At 41.4% G+C, this 13,378-nt stretch overlaps 1 protein-coding gene across 1 annotated transcript in view; it reads left to right on the top strand.

Annotated features, from left to right (window-relative positions):
• GPD1 (glycerol-3-phosphate dehydrogenase 1) overlaps positions 1-13,378 on the top strand; it is a 62,884-nt gene that overhangs the window by 33,677 nt on the left and 15,829 nt on the right. The window lies entirely within an intron of this gene.

The raw sequence follows: 13,378 nt of genomic DNA, 5'->3' as shown, positions 1-13,378 counted from the left end.
GAGATTGAACAGAGCCGGCAGAAGACCAGATCAAGGGTGTTACCGTCCTTATGTGTCTCAGAGGTTGAAAGCTGTGAGAGGCCTAGAGAGGTGGTTAGTGATAGAAGCTGGGATGCAGATGTGGAATTAGGGCTGTTAATGGGGATGTTGAAGTCTCCCAGGATGAGGGTTGGTAGTTCTGAGGACATGAAGTGTGGCAGCCAGGCTGAAAAGTGGTCAAGGGAGAGGGTGGGCGAGCCTGGGGGCCGGTATATGACCGCTACCCTGAGGGAGAGGGGACGGAAGAGCCTGATGGTGTGGACCTCAAAAGAAGGGAATAAGAGTGATGGGACTGGGGGGATGACCTGGAAAGTGCATTGTGGGGACAGGAGTATGCCAACTCCACCACCAGGTCTGTTTGTGGGTCTCGGGGAGTGAGAGAATTGTAAGCCACCGTAGGAAATGGCAGCAGGAGAGACAGTGTCAGAATCCTGAATCCAGGTTTCAGTGAGGGCCAACAGATTAAGAGAGTTGTTCAGAAAGTAGTTGTGTAGGAAAGGAAGCTTGTTACAAGCAGACCGTGGATTCCAGAGGGCACAATTAAAAGATTGAGATGAGGGAGTGCAAGTAATGTTAATCAGTTTATTGTGGTTTCGATATGAGGTAGGGTAGGGGTCGAGGTTGGGGGATGGTGGACCAGGGTTGGGGGAGATGTCCCCTGAAATCAGTAGGAGAAGGAAGATAAAGAGCCAATAGTTGTTGGAATTGTAAGTAGTAGCACTGATAGAGCTGTCTGGCGGCTTATGCCACCCCGATACTGGTTCAGAAGACATGTGTGCGTGTGTATGATAGGGTTTGGAGGGATAGGCAACCACTATCTAAGTAAATGGGCAGTTGTAAGAGTTGTGCTGATGAGTAGTGTCCATTCCCATAACGGGTTACGCCACACAGCTGCCCAACATGGCTGCAATGGGATCAAATGCCTGAGCGCTCACTCCAATAAAAGTGAGTGACCTGAGAACCAGCTTTTGTTTAGTGCAGCGTTCATACTGCATATTTTACAGCAGGGTACAGATAGTGCCCTTAGCAATCTTTAATATTATTGTTAGTCAAGGAGGAGAATATCATTTAGAGCTGTGTCTTTACTGGAAAACTTAATTATTTCCTTAAAAAAATACTTCCTAGCATGAATACAAAGTTGGACAGCACAAGTTCTCCTCTAACATCCAGTACTGGCGAGGCACCAGCTTAATAGTGCCACCTAGTCTTCACATGCAGGACACACTTCCGGGGCATAGACCGCTCTGAAAAATACCGGCGCATGCGCAGTACCGATTATATGCTTCGCCCACAGTTGGGCAAAGCATAGTACGCATGCGCCGGAGACCTTTTCAATGTGTAAGTGCGGAAACCTACGGCATCTGTGATATTCACAGATGAAAATTACGTTCAGTAAGCCAAGGGGGGGGGGGAAGGCGAATAAGCCCCGCCCATCGGACTGGACCGCGGTGATTTCCATACATCTCCTCCACCAAGATAAAAAAGGTATTTATGCATCAAAGGTGCGGGGTCAGGGGGAATCAAAAGTCCTAATAGAATCCTTTTGGGACACACAATTGGGTGATATCTTTACATGATATCACTAAAAATGGGTGACAGATTCACTTTAACATCTTCTGGCATTAGCATCAGCACAAAAACTGTGCATTGGGAGCTTCATGGCTTAGATTTCCGTTCCCGAGCAGCTGCATGAAAGCCTTACATGACCAAGCACAATGCAAAGCATCAAAGACACCGCCATTGGACTCTGGAGCAGTGAAAAACTTGTTCCGTGAAGTGACGGATCTACATTTTGCACAATGCAGTCAGGTAACGGTTTCCTGGCATTAACCAAACACAGATTTGTCCATCAGATCCCAGATGATGATTGGCGAAGGGAGGCTAATGCTATGGGGTTGTTTATCAGGGTTTGGACTAGGCCTCTCCCAAGGAAGGAAAATCTTTCATGCTTCAGCATTCCAATATACAAATTGCTTCTTCATAGAGGAAGAGGACTTGAACTCTATAGCGCCACCTGTTGGAACCTAGCCAAATCAGTTCTCATACGTTGCACTGACGAAGGGCAACGGCTCGAAACGCCGTGTCTGCAAAGTGAGATTTGGCTTTTTTCCTAATACTGCAAGACTCGTTGAAAGGTCGATAGTGAGTTGTAGGATTGCTACTTCCAACAGGTGGCGCTATAGAGTTCAAGTCCTCTTCGTGGCTGAAGAGGCAATTTGCATATTACATTTCCGAGAGGAGCAATGCACGGCGAATAAGCCTCCTTACCTTGGCATGCCAGAGCCGGTATGTCCCTCTCCATAAGGTGAAACATCACCCCTTAGGACTCCGCATGCCATGACATTTTGGACAATTATAACTTTCAACTCTGTGGGAACAGTTTGGAGAAGGTGTTTTTCTGTTGCAGCATGACTGTGCACAAAGCAAGGTCCCTAAATGTACGGTTGGAGGAGTTTGGTGTGGAAGAACTTGACCTGCGACCCCAAACTCCGACATCAACCTTATTGAATGATAGAATGGAGGTCGCAGGCCAGGCCTTCTCCAATATCTGTTTCTGATCTCACAAATGAATGGGAAAAAATTCCTGCCATCTCGCTTCAAAATCTTGTAGTCTCAGTGCGTGCTCAGTGTATGTACACTCCACTATACAGTGAGACGATTGCACAACCGTGGCCACAGTCCCCTCTTCTGTATTGAGCGACAAGTGATTCACCTCCTGACTGCAGAGGAGTAAAATTGTGATTCACCCTCCACTCTTCTCACCTTGAGCCTGGGAGTGTGGGCATCGAATTGGTGAGCAGCTGCTCTTCTCCCTGCACTAAATGCTACATCTCCGGTTTCTGCATCCAACAAGAGTCGTTCACAGACTCCTTTACCGATCACCCTCCCTTCACTGTGTGCTAACAGATTTATTAGCCGCATTACTACAGAAGCATAGTGATATATGTAAACTTTTGAGCACAACTGTACCAGGATAGGGAACCATACCAGGTTGGGGAACATATATACCAGGATGTGAGACATGTATGCTAGGATGGGCCCAGAATGAGGGACATGTATACCAGGGTGGAGCCCAGGATGGGATACATTATTACGTAATGGGGGAGGGAGGCCCAGGTCAAAATTCTGCATCGGGGCCCATCGGACTCTAGTTATACCACTGCCCAATAGAATGGAGTAGCAGTGCCCCCCAAACATTCACAGATCTTAACCTGAAAAAAGCATCCTAAATCCAGCCTAATGCCTGATTGCTGGCAGACCTGGCCTTTTAGTGATAATGATTCTGGTCACAAACAAGGATGTTTGCTCGCTATTATGCAAATGAGAACTATTGACTTTGGCTTGGCGCTTGCTGCTTTCCCTGTTTCTGCCAGGCTCCGAGTTTCAATAGCCCTTTATTTAGTTAACGATTAAACAAATACTTGATCAGACTTTATTTTAACTTAAGAGGTTTATTCTCAGTCAGGACGGACATTTGTTGAATACACTTTTTAACTTGCAATATTATGTTTGATTGTTGGTTACATGGCAATGAGGAGGTATAAAGCCTGAAACAAAAGAGGATTATTATGGTGTAAAGAATTGAATAATCGCTTATACAGCACAAAAACAAAAGGTTATTTTGTGCATGCAAACATGTGAATACATATAGTAGTCCAATAATGGACAGCACTTCTATGTGTGTATATATATATATATATATATATATATATATATATATATATATATATATATATATATATATATATATATATATACTAGATGGTGGCCCGATTGAGTCTCTGTTAAAATAAAAAATAGTGATATACTCACCTCCCGACAGCCCCCGGACTCTGTCCCTCCTCTCACCACGCTCCCGGAATCTTCTGGTCCCAGTAATGCTTAGCGCGAAACACCGCTGAGGACGTCGCGCTCTCGTGAGAGTGACGTCATCTCAGGCCCTTCTCGCTAAGCATTACTGGGACCGGAAGATGCCGGGAACGTGGTGAGAGGAGAGAAAGAGTCCGGGGGCCATCGGAAGGTGAGTATATCGCTATTTTTTATTTTAACAGAGACTCTAGAATACCCGTTGTGATAGAATCGGGCCACCATCTAGTGTATTATACTCCTGTTACACCCGGAGCTGCTGTCACTGTTCTGCTGTTACCTAATGTATTATACTCCAGTTACACCCAGAGCTGCTGTCACTGTTCTGCTGTTATCTAATAAATTGTACTCCAGTTAATCCCAGAGCTGCAGTCACTGTTCTGCTTTTACCTAATGTATTATACTCCTGTTACAGCCAGAGCTGCAGTCACTGTTCAGATCTTACCAAATGTATTGTATTCAAGTTACACACAGAGCTGCTGTCACTGTTCTGCTTTTACCTAATGTACTCCTGTTACACCCAGAGCTGCAGTCACTGTTCTGCTGTTACCTAATGTAGTGTACTCCAGTCCAGTTACACCCAGTGCTGCAGTCACTGTTCTGCTTTTACCTAATGTATTGTAGTCCAGTTACACCCAGAGCTGCATTTACCGTTCTGCTCTTACCTAATGTATTATACTCCTGTTACAGCCAGAGCTGCAGTCAGTGTTCAGATCTTACCTAATGTGTTGTACTGCAGTTACACCCAGAGCTGCAGTCACTGTTCAGATCTTACCTAATGTATTGAACACCAGTTACACCCAGAGCTGCATTCACTTTTCTGCTGTCACCTAATATATTGTACGCAAGTTACACCCAGAGCTGCAGTCACTGTTCTACTGTTACCTAATTACCTAATGTATTGTACTCCAGAATATGTACAGAACTGTGCCTGTGTAATGAGCAATGCAGCAGTGATGCCTTTAACGGCCGTAATGTGCCTGTATAATAAGCAATGCGGCCGTGTTGCCATGACGACTAAGCAACTGTCGCTGATTGGTCGCGGCAGTTAGGCCGCGACAATCAGCGAGGTGGGATTTCCATTACAGACAGACAGACAGAATTAGACAATTATATAGTAGATTACCAAACCAACTCACTGATAAAAATAAGTCGCTGAAAAGTAAACACAAATGTCCAAAAGTACGGCATATAGTATTTCTTTATTAGAAAAAACAAATACTTTAAAAACCTACGTATATAAAAAGGTGCCTCACAGAGAGGGTACATATTTGGAGTCTAAATAGTGACCTAGTAATAGTGTAAAGCAGGGCTGTGGAGTTGGTAAGCAACAGTTGCGACTCCGACTCCTGGATTTTATCAGACTCCGGCTCCGACTCCGACTCCTTCATAAATGGCCAATTCATAACAACAAATTTACTGTTGTAAAATATTAAAAATCGTGCTTATTCAGTTTCTCACCATCATATAAGTAATCAGACCACTTAGAGCAAAAAACTACATTTATTAGAATACAATTAGAATATAGCAAATAACTTTTATAAACTTTTCTAAACTGTAAGTAAATATGCAATAAACACTTTTATGCAGTTAATAAGAAGAAATCTATAAATTTGTCCTCAGAAAAAGTATTGCCTCTGTCAGATCCTCCTTCATAGATGCCCTCAAATCTGATCTAATTATTTTGAGAGCAGAGAACAACCTCTCTACACTAACTTGTGTTGGTGGCAAAGCAGTAACCACTCGGGCAACATCTCTGACAATGTCAGGATACAGAGGAATCGCTTGTTGCACTGTTATTTTTGATGAACGGTCAAATTTCTCAATGCGGGAACGCTTTGCACGGTCCTTGTGATCCAAATATTTTTCGAAATTAAATTCTTCATCAGTTGATGATGAGGGTGAAGATGTGGCAGGACGACCATATTCTTCTTGTTCCTCCTGACTGTTCTGCAACCCTTTCATCCTTACTGCTATTTCAAACAGAGCTTCTTTTCCTTTACTTAGCTGTTGATCATCTAGAAGAATCCGATGCATTGGGTCTACATAAACAGCTGCCAAAAGAATGTTATTTTGTAATAGTAGCTCCTCTCTCCGTTTCATTGATGTAGCAATGCCACTTGCAATTAACCCTCCTCTTTGGGACAGGCGAAACATCAGGTTCTTCCACTCCTTTAAGAAAATACCTGGAGTTAAGTCCTCTGCTTGTAATTTTTTAGTCACTGTAAATGGGTGCTCTAGCAATTTTTCCAGCTCAGTCACCTGATTCCACTGACTTTCATTTAGCGTCAGTTGAGGGTTAGCCATGTCTACAAGAAAGGTTTTCAGTTCAACCAAGCGCTGAATCATTAAGTAAGTACTGCCCCATCGTGTGGCTTGATCAATAATTGCCCCTTTTCCAGCACGTCTCTTCAAAATTGAGTCAACTTTAGGGGTTCTGGCAACAGTAGCCAATTTTCTCACCTTGCCAATCAGTGCAGCAGCATGTCCTTCTTGCAGACTGTCTCTTATAGCCAGCTGTAGCGTATGCACAACACAGCGCATGTGATGAATGAAAGAACATATTGACACAGTTTCAACAAGATCATCTAAACTATCATGTTGCTGTTCATCTGAAGCAACTTCAGTTTGCTCCTCAGTTACAATACTGTGTTCCTCTATTTCAAACATTTCTGTGTCTGTGGACCCAGAATGTTCTTCTAACTGCTGGTCACCATCATTACTCTCATTCATTAGCTTAATAGTACTTATCATATTTGAAGCATTGTCAGTTATGACAGAAAGAACTTGCTCTTTTTTAAGTTCATAGTCTTGCAGAACCTTTTCCACCAAGACCTGGAGAAACTTACTGGTGTGATGAGCTTTGGTGTCTTTTACTGCCAATGTCTTGGTAACTATTTCATTTTTGTCACAAACAAATCGGACATTGATGGCAAAATAGTTCACTCTGTGACGTGTGCAGGCATCCATTTTAAGAAACAGAAAGCGTCCCTTGAGAGTTTTTTTAAGTTCTTCCTTTTGTTTAAAAGCTTCTTCGATTACTAATTTTCTAATACTCTCTCCAGAGAAACACCAAGCTTGCGGGCCATTTCCCCATTCAGACACATAAAAGCTGGTCGTGAAAATAATGAAATAGGCACACTATCCTTTACAACAAGCTCTATGATCTGTTTTTTAAATGTATCTACTGTCATTGTCACAGTAACTTTGTCACTGACAAAATATCTTGCAACTGATGGCTGCAAAGTTCTCTGCTCCTTTGTTTGGCTGGAAGAGCTGGGCACTGGTTCATTGGTTTGGATGCAGTCTTTCTCATCCACTGCTTTCAGTACTTCTGGATGAAAGCGCTGTAAATGTCTCTTTAGATTAGAAGCTCTGGTAGGAGCATTTTTATCTTTGCCTGAATATGCACTCATCTTGGCTTCACAGCATTTGTTTTCGTCTGGATCATTTGTCATACACTGACAGACATAATGTTTTCTATCTTGAGTGATGGTGAAATGTTCAAATACAGCTGATTTAATGTGATGCTTCTTTGACATTCTCAGGTTTTTAATTCTGCATTCACAATCCAAATGACAATTGTTTTTCCTAAAAACAATTGTACAAAATTATTGCCAGGTCGTACAACTGATATAGTGGTCAGTAATACTGTTATTATTCCTCATGTACTCACAGTTAACTGATGCAAAGTTTGTTGAAAAGATAATACTTCTTACAGTCTTCCTCTTCTGAGTAGCAGGCAGCTGTGAGATGCTTGGAAGACACACACCTAGTATGATCTAGTCTAGAGGAGGAGCTTTACTACTAAGAATTTGCAACACATTTTCAGTTTCATACATTGTAAGTAGGGGGGTTGGGGCAGCATGAGGTTAACCAAGTATAAGATTAGATAAGGGCAGTGGAGAACAGTGACACACAAGAAGTAAGAAATGTCTCTATCTCCAGCAGAACTGCTTATCACTGTTGTTCATAGTTTGATAGAACATATATATTTGAGTAGCATTTATAAAATTCATATGAAAGTTCAATTATGAAATATTAATACATTTTTTTTTTAAAGCTGGAGTCAGAGTCGGTACATTTCTACCGACTCCGACTCCAACCAAAACTAACTCCGACTCCACGTTTCCGACTCCGACTCCACAGCCCTGGTGTAAAGATTGCCATCAATAATTGGATATATGAAACCTTCCGATATTATAACATTAAAACCTGCATAAACTAAAATTGTTCAGTATGTAAGATAAAAAATTTATGGCATTGCCAATGAGCGAGTATTTCATTGCAGCCATCTGGGTGTGACTGGAACCTCTGCGTTCCACCAGCCCGCATACTGGAAGTCACTGGTACGTGTGACACCGCTTGGATGTAATGCTCTATCATTGCCCAGCACGCAACTGCATCTGTGTAGTTCTTTCCCATTGGCTGGCCCTGATTTTTAACACAGCGATGTCTTTCAACCCCGACACGCTCCCGGGAGAAGCAGGAGCAAAAAGCGCATTGCGGTGGAAGCACATTATGATGGTCTATGGGGTTAGTAATGGGGTGTCTTAAAGACACTTCTCCATAACTAACCCCTGGGGTTGATTTCAGCAGCCATAAAACAGCTGATATCAACCCCAAACCTTTAAGCCCACTTGCCACCCATCCAGGGCAAGTGGGAAGAGTTGGGCAAAGCTCAAGAATTTTCTAAGGTGGCTTGGGGCTGCTATTTTTAGGCTGGGGATGGCCAATATCCATGACCCCTTCTCAGCCTGAGTATACTAGCCCCCAACTGTCTGCTTTATTTTGGCTGATTGTCAAAAATGAGTGGGACCCCACGCTGTTTTCTTTTTTCATTATTTATTAAAATAAAAAATATGACGTGTGGACTCTGCTATTTTTGATAACCTGCCAATATAAAGCTGATAGCTGGGGGTTGCAGCCCGTAGCTGTCAGCTTTACCTGCGCTGGTTATCAAAATAGAGGTGAACCCATGCCATTTTTTTTTCTTAATTGCACAGGCGCTGACTGATGAATACTCTCCCCTTAATATACGTCTGCTCTCAATGCTATCAGTAGTACTCTCATCAGCTGACGCCTGTGACCGGCAGCAACTTTTTTACCGCCTGTCAGAGCTGGTGGCTCACACACTGTCATCTGAGTCTCAGAAGATGGCAAACGTTTGGAAGAGAAAAAATTTGCAGAAGTCTTTTCCCAGGGAGCATTGCCTTCTCAAGAAGACTCTGGATGCCAGCTGGTGGGTCTTCCCAAGTAGAACCAGTACCCCCTTGATAAATGTTAATTGTCAGAATATCCTTTTGAACTCTGCTAAAATTGTAAATGTTTGTAATAGTGTTGGCCATCTGCCAGATTTTTACCATCTTATGCCGACTGAATGTTGCATTGCATGCACTGGACTAAGCCGAGATCAAATACATTCTCTTTTCACAGACCTGCTGAGAGCGGCATTATTGTTAGTAAGTGCATACTGACCGTATGAGTACGGTACACTGTTAATATGCTCAAGTATTCACTCTACTACCCCTTTTTTGTCCACCTGTAGAAGCATATAATGAGAAAAGCCATAGTACAAGTTAGCCTCTTACATGTACACTGTCATAGAAAGGTGCTGTAGGACTCGGGCATTCAGTGTGTCTCTATGTACAGTGGATATAAAAAGTCTACACACACCTGTTTAAATACTTGGGTTTTGTTATGTAAACCAATCATACCCAGAAGAATCATTTCAGAGCTTTGTACACCAATTTAAAAACATACTGAAGTCATTTTTGGATATAAAAAGTAAAATAAAAAACTAAAATAATAATGAGGTATAATGAAAACGGAAGATTGTTGTCACTTGCAGTACACAATTACTTGCCATAAATTCTTGCAGCTCCTTTAATGTTGGTATAGGCTTCTTGGCAGCCACCCTGACCAATTTTCTTTTTGTATTTTCATCAATTTTTGATAGACCCCAAGTTCCAGGTAATGTCACTACTGTGGCAAATTTAAGCAACTGGTATATCTAATACCTTGTAAAACTTTTTTTTTTTTTTTTTTAAACACTTTTTTTTTCCCCCTGACTGATAGCTTTCAACAAAGAGATTCCTTTGGTGTGTTGTAAGCTTTTTATGGATCTTTGAAACCAAGAAATATGTCAGGAAAATCCTTCTATAAAAAAAAAAATAAACTTTATAGGGGATTAAAGGGAATCTGTCTTACCAGCAAAAACGTTAGCCTGCAGACATGGGCTTAATCTGCAGGTTAATGGCGTTACTAACCTGGCCAACACCTGCGCTTAGTTGGGAGAAAATGAACCCGCGCCGCCACCCTGACTGAAACCCAAATGCTGCCAGGGAGAATAAAGTTAATTTTCTGCCCGCATCGTTAGTCTAAGTGCAAGTTGGGAATGCTGTTAACCTACAGACTAACCCCATATCTGCAGGTTAACCCCTTCACCCCAAGCCTGTTTTCACCTTAATGACCAGGCGAAATTTCATAATTCTGACCAGTGTCCCTTTATGTTGTAATGACTTTGGAAGTGTTCAGTGAATCCCACTGATTCTGAGATATATATATATTATTATTATTTTTTTTTTATAGCTATATTGTACTTCATGATACCGATGAGATTTGTTCAATATGACTTGTGTTTATTTGTGAAAATGTAGCAATTTTCAAACGTAATTCTTATGCCCTTAATTCAGAGAGTTATGTGACACAAAATAGTTAATAAATAACATTTCCCATATCTCTACTCTACATCAGCACAATTTTTGAAACATATTTTTTGGGGTTAGGAAGCTAGAAGGGTTAAAAGTTGACCAGCGATTTCTCACTTTTACACAAAATTTCCAAAATCATTAAACCATTTTATTTTTCTAGGGACCACATCACATATGAAGCGACTTTGAGGGGCTTATATGACAGAAAATACCCAAAAGTGATACCAGTTTAAACTGTACCCTTCAAGTTGCGCAATACCACAGTCAAGAAGTTTATTAACTCTTCGGTGCTTCACAGGAACTGAAGAAATATGGAATGAAAAAGTTAACCTTTTTTTTCCACACATTTTTACTTTAGACCCCTTTTTTTATTTTCACAAGAGTAACAGGAGAAAATGCATCTTAATATTTGTTGTGAAATTTCTCCTGTGCACACCGATACCAATATGTGGGGGAAAACTACTGTTTGGGTGCACAGCAGGGCTCAGAAGGGAAGGAGCTTTTTGAATGCAAAATTTGCTGGAATCATTAGCGGACGCCATGTCGTGTTTGGAGAACCTGAACAGTAGAAACACCCTACAAGTGATCCCATTTTGGAAACTAGACCCCTCAAAAAACTTACCTAGATGTGTGATGAGCACCTTGAACCTTCAGGTGTTCACAGTTTTAGAGCCGTGAAAATAAAAAATCACATTTTTCCCACAAAAGTGTTCTTTTAGCCCCAAATTTTGCATTTTCACAATGGTAACAGGAGAAATTGCACCATACAACTTGGCATGTAATTTCTCCTGAGTACACCAATACTCCATATGTGGTTGAAAACTACTTTTGAGGCACAGTGCATTGCTCAGAAAGGAAGGAGCACCATATTGGAGCTCACATTTTGATGGACTGGTTTGAGGGTGCCGTGTTACATTGCCAGAGCCCCTTGGGTGCCAGAACAGCAGACCCTCCCCCTTAAGTGACCCCATTTTACAAACTACACCTCTCAAAGAACTCTTTTAGGGGTGCAGTGATCATATTGACACTACAGGTGGGTCAAGAATTTTATACCATTGGGCAGTAAAGAACAAAAAAAATTACATTTTTACCAGCAAAATGTAGCTTTAGCCCCAGATTTCACACTGGGAAATGGGTGAAAATGGTACCAAAATTTGCTCTACAATTTCTGCTGAATGTAGAAATGCCCCATATGTGGCTACATAGTTTTGCTTGGCCATACAGCAAGACCCTAGAGGGACAGAGCACAATTTGCCTCCTAGAGCACAGATTTTGCTAAAATAGTTTGTGGACTCCATATATAAAGCCCTAAGTGCTAGAAGAGCAGAATTCTCCCTTAAGTGACCCTATTCTGGAAAGTATAACCCTTTGGGGAATCTACAGGTGTACACCATTTTGACTCCATGGGTGTTTTTCCAAAACAAGCAGCAGTGGATGTTGCTGAGTGAAAATTGCAAACTGCCGTCGTAGTGACCAGTACATTGTAGTGACCAGTACATTATGCTCAGCTCATGCTTCTGGAGACATGCGCCCATAAATTAAGAGGACTCTCATAGGAGAGCTGCAGAAATGCAAAATATGTGGATGCTAAGTGTAGTTTACTCACACTAGGGCTTAGAAGGGAGGGGGCATTTGGATTTGGGAGTGCAGAATTAGCAGAATATTTTTTGGGGGGAGGCGAGCATCCATTTCACTTTTCTAGAGCCTTTATACTACCAGTACCATGGAAGCCCCCTATATTTCAACTGAACACCATACAGCGATTGCCCGCTCCTGTGCGCAGGCAATCGCCATGACGTATACATACCTAATAGGTAGGGTAGTACTTGCCAATTATGATGTGTGTGTTTGTATATACGTCAAATGTTGGAAGGTGTGTTACCAATTACACAACCACATTACGGTATTTTAGTTTTGTTGTTTTTATTTTCCCTTTCAAAATAATTTCAGTTTGTTTCTCAATAGAATTGTACAGATTATGGGTGATGTTAACAGTGGAAAAAGCTCTGAAATGATTCTTATTAGGGTTGATTTTTTTTTTTTTACATGACAGAATTGGTATTTTAATAGGGTGTGTAGATTTTTATATCTCGAGTACATTTATATGTACAGGCTGAACTTATCACCAGGGTGCACAGATTCAGGAAGAACGGCAGCATTCAGTGTCTCTATGTACAGGTGCAGTCAAGCGTTCCTGACTTAATTCTATGTGAGATAAAAGGACAGATAGGAAGTTTTGTATATGCTCAATAAGTGTGAGCGATGTAATTATTGTTTCATTCGTACTTTATTTAATGCAATTTCATTAGCAGAAATTCAAGCTACTATAGTCTTTAGTTTTTTACATTACCATCTGCGCTAATCAGGCTTATTACAATAATGAAAGAACATTCTGCTCTGCTGAGCAATGTATTGGTTAGGACAGTGAACAGCTGTATACATATCCAGACAGAAATTAATTAAGTGGTATTCTAATAGGCTGTATTCATAAGACTAAGACTGAGAGAACCACTTCCAAGCTGTTGATTTAGTTTTTTTTTTCTTTAAATTCTTTTGCAATCTTCTGTTACTGTTATGTTTCGCTATTGACAGATGTGTTTGAATTGTTTTCACCCATTTTTGAACTTTCTTGTACTGTACAATGTCTGATCGGCAGGCATCCAACCATAACTACAACACTATTTTAGAGCCACATTCAGACCTAACATATTGAACATTGGTATCCTGTCCTAGCAATATGTCCATGCTAAGACTACCCT

The sequence above is a fragment of the Dendrobates tinctorius genome, unplaced genomic scaffold (assembly GCF_039654945.1).
Source record: "Dendrobates tinctorius isolate UK_male_01 unplaced genomic scaffold, ASM3965494v1 ptg000145l, whole genome shotgun sequence".
Classification (NCBI taxonomy): domain Eukaryota; kingdom Metazoa; phylum Chordata; class Amphibia; order Anura; family Dendrobatidae; genus Dendrobates; species Dendrobates tinctorius.
The sequence above is the reverse complement of the archived record's forward strand: the minus strand, read 5'-3'. Positions and strand labels throughout refer to the sequence as shown.